The following is a 4,078-nucleotide window of genomic DNA, read 5'->3' as shown; positions in this document are numbered from 1 at the left end:
GGGCATCTTGTCCGATTGAACTCTCTCAACTGAAAATCAAATTGACAGTGTAAAGAGAAGCTGACATTTAAATTTGCATTTATCACATAAATGTCACACTGCTATTCAGGGCCGAAGTCCTATAAAAAGAAGTGGGGGGACTGACTAAGTAAGACAATATGCAAATAACACGTCATGACGTAGCGCTATAAAAGAAATAAAATAGTGCTATTTAAATTATTTGTGTAAATACTGGGATAGACTAACCCATCTGACAGTCTTACGGTGTCAGCATTTACATTCAGAGACAGAAGAAAGGCAAAAGCATGCCTCTCTTAAGTACCTGTGAAGAGAAGGTAAGCTGTGTGCCTTTGTTTCTGTCTGTGGCATTTACATTTAAATGTAAGGTTCCAGGTGGCCCCCAGTCAGCATATACAAACAAAAGGAGGCCGGATGGCCCCTTAACTTCGGCCCAGCTGGAGGTGAAAAAAGGCTCCCCTGCTGCCTGCACGTTGCTGCTGGGAAAGGAAAGCAAGCAACGTGGAGGCGCGGCTGAACATGTCCTGGTGTCTGAAAATGACACTGGGACAAGTTCAGCATATTTCTGTGGGCCCAACTTCTTGCCAGGGGGGACGGCGTCCACCCTGTGGAAAAGAGTGGGCCGACGCTGTGTACCTGCGTGTACCCCAACTCGAGCCCTGGTACCATTGAAGAAAATGTGGGAGACACCCCAGCCAGAGCTCTGATTGGATTCTGACTGGTTTACTGAAACACCTTATATAGTGTCCTCCCAACAACGCAAGTAACTCGTCTTTGAGAGGTTCAAAGATCAGCAACTAGGACAGTGGCAATGATATAGATGTGTTAACGCATCTCCCAACTTGAAAAGGTTGAAGCGAGCCCACATACAAAAACATATTCCCTTTAAAACATCTACAGTTATATTTCTGGTGTAGAACTTTAATTGATCTGCAAGTTTCCTCTATGCAGTATTTGCCAGGAGGGCTTTACTTATCCACCATGCTTCTCCAGCCAATTGCTAGGCACAAGATGGCCACCTCTGGTGGCTGATCTCCTTCTTTTCAGGATGAACACTTCTAGGGTGTCGTGCTCCTGGATCTAAGGCAAGAATCTTGCTGGTTTAGGTTCTGCAAAAGGCTAAAGACTTTGCAATTTATGTAATTGTTTGTTAGGCATTTTCATATATCTTTACTGACATTTTTAAGGTCCCATACCATTTGACATCGGAGTCCCTTTTACAGTTCTGCCCTTGGGTACTCTTTGGCTAGAGTCCAGGGGCTCTGTTGACATTGAATGTGAAGGTCTTTCGTACTGCTTGTTAGTCAGTCATTGAATGTGAAGGTGTTTCGTACTGCTTGTTAGTCAGCCATTGAATGTGAAGGTGTTTCGTACTGCTTGTTAGTCAGTCATTGAATGTGAAGGTGTTTCGTACTGCTTGTAAGTCAGTCATTGACTTTGACTGTGTTTCGTACTGCTTGAAAGTCTTTCATATTAAATAGTGGCTGCTAAGGCTAGAACAGATTTGTGTATTGATTAGTGGACTGTACTGATTAGTAGCTACTTACATCCCTTTATTGATCCGTGTGAAGCATTTTGAGCATGATTTGTGTGCTCAATAACATTGCGGCTTCTTTTGTTCTGCAGAGATGTAGATTGGCTGTTTCTCTGATTTAGGGGGCCGTCGTGTTTTGAGTTGATTTAGGGACGTTAGTCTGTCAGTAGGTGTAACATACTATAGAATTTCCATAAATAGGTCGCACTGTCAGATGGAAATAAGCCTTGTGAATTTGGGGCCCTAATGATGACTTTCACTTTGAAAATAGTACTGTCCTTTCGACAAATGTTGTCAAAGAGCTTGAATAACTGTAAAGGTTTGAAGATACTACAACACAAAAAACACAGTTGATGGACAGAATGCAGAACAATGTCTTACATTCACGCCAGTACAAAGATCTGGGCCTAAATCCATCGTTTTTTGGCACTCCACACCACCCCAGTTCAGACATGGCCATATGCAAATCAGCCTTGACCCTGTGCCTCATGGGAACAGTCCAGCCTGAACTACGAAGCCATGTCTTTCCTAGACCGGAATCCCATGAGGCACAGGGTCAGACTGATTTGCATATAGCCATGTCTGAACTGGGGTGGCAGAGTGGGCTAAAGAACGGTGATGGATTAAACCCAGGTCTTTTGACTGGGTGTGAGTGTTTGATTGGTTCAGATGCTCCGTCCATTACCACCCCCTTTTGTACCGCTTTTGGCCGCCATAAGTGTGGCAGGGTATGCTCAGACGTGAGTCCCTTGCTCACTTTGCCACTGGATTCAAGCAAGCCGGGCTGAAGACGGGTGGAATGCCAGAAACCGGTCCTCGGAAGCTTGTTTCCGGTCCAGGGAAGGCATGGCTTGGCAGTTCAGGCTGGACTGTTCCCATGAGGCACAGGATCAGACTGATTTACATATAGCTATGTCTGAACTGGGGTGGCAGAGTGGGCTAAAGAACGGTGATGGATTAAACCCAGATCTTTTGACTGGGTGTGAGTGTTTGGTTGGTTCAGATGCTCCGTCCATTACCACCCCCTTTTGTACCGATACTACAACACAACCACTCTACTATACCTATTTCCCCCGTATGTTTCCTCCAGTCATTTTCTCTATGTGTTCCTCTCATTTATTGTATGTCTCTCTCCCTGCCAGCTCTCCTGCCACGCTCAATGACTTACACTCTTTCAGCCTCGTCGTTTCTTGTTCTTTGTTCTCCTATCCCCTGCCACGCCTCCTGCTTACCTTACTTCCTTCCCTCGGATCATTCCCCACATTTGCCTTTTCCCACGTTCATTTCCTATTCTGTCTCCTTAATTAACTCTATTCTTTCTCTCTTCCCCTCGCTCCTTCCCACTTCCCCGAGCCAAACGTGTTACGAGTTTGTGGAGAGTGACCTCGCTCTCTCGCTGACCTCCCCCTCTCACCCCGCCCCGGCACCTCATAAAACTTTGCAGCGAGTCATTATGCACGAAGCGCACTGTGAGCTCTGTGGTATTTCGAATGTGGGGGCTCCTTGCCGGACACACCCATTGGGAAATGGGGGGACTTAAAAATACTGACGCACTGGAATGAAGCCCAGTTTCTAGACCGTATTCTTTTTCCAGGTTTCTAATGCTTCCATCCATGTTCTAGTCAAACATAAACCAACGAATTTGAGAGGATTGGTGCTACACGCATTTGCGCGCTATTAGTGTCACACAGAAGCGCTCCAACCAGAGAGAACAACATTCGCCAATAACGCAATAAAAGACGCTTTTTTTAATGTGCAATAATTTTAGTGTTACACCACAGACCTCTATTTAACGCTCTTCATTAGGGGTGCAGGTGAGGCCGGTTGGGAATATATAGAGGCCATTATTATTTATTCGGTACGCTAAAAATGGACCTCAGAGGTGGGCGTGACGAGGATGGGTGTTGGGAGGGCGATGCCTAGTGCCGCTGCATATATCTGAGCCCCCCTTCGCCGGTGCAGGCGTTCTAATGCCCCTGCGCTCATGTCATTTCACTCACCGAGAGAAGGGTGGTGCTGAACGGACAGCTCCTTAAAGGCGCCGCGTACCCACGATGCACCCCAGCACGTACACAAAAACCTGCCTTTTGTCATGGCCGGTCATTTCATTAGTGATTGTCTGGTAGTGCAAATCGTGAATGTGTAAATTTTGGATGAACAGTGATCCCTCTACACAATAAATGTGACCGGACAAGTAAAACAATAGCGGCGTTTTTAACCTCCCTCCTCTGCTGCCAATGGCAATGCACCTGGTCAGTCGGCGTTGCTCCTTTCTGGTCGGGCTATGCCGAGTGCATTTTCCCCAGTGCGGATGTAACCGGGGAGGGTCTGGCACCCACCCTGCATTATTACCGTGTCGTGGCTGCTGTAATAAAGGAAAGCTGTGACTCAGCATCGTGTCACGGGGGAGGGGAAGTGGGAATCATTCCCGGCAAAGCAGGAGCTAGTTGAACCTGGCAGAAACCCCGTGTCAGCCCCCTCCCTTCTCAAAAACCACCCGGGGCTGAAGATCGCCGCGGGAGGTTA

The sequence above is a fragment of the Lissotriton vulgaris genome, chromosome 11, assembly GCF_964263255.1.
Source record: "Lissotriton vulgaris chromosome 11, aLisVul1.2, whole genome shotgun sequence".
NCBI lineage: Eukaryota > Metazoa > Chordata > Amphibia > Caudata > Salamandridae > Lissotriton > Lissotriton vulgaris.
The sequence above is the reverse complement of the archived record's forward strand: the minus strand, read 5'-3'. Positions refer to the sequence as shown.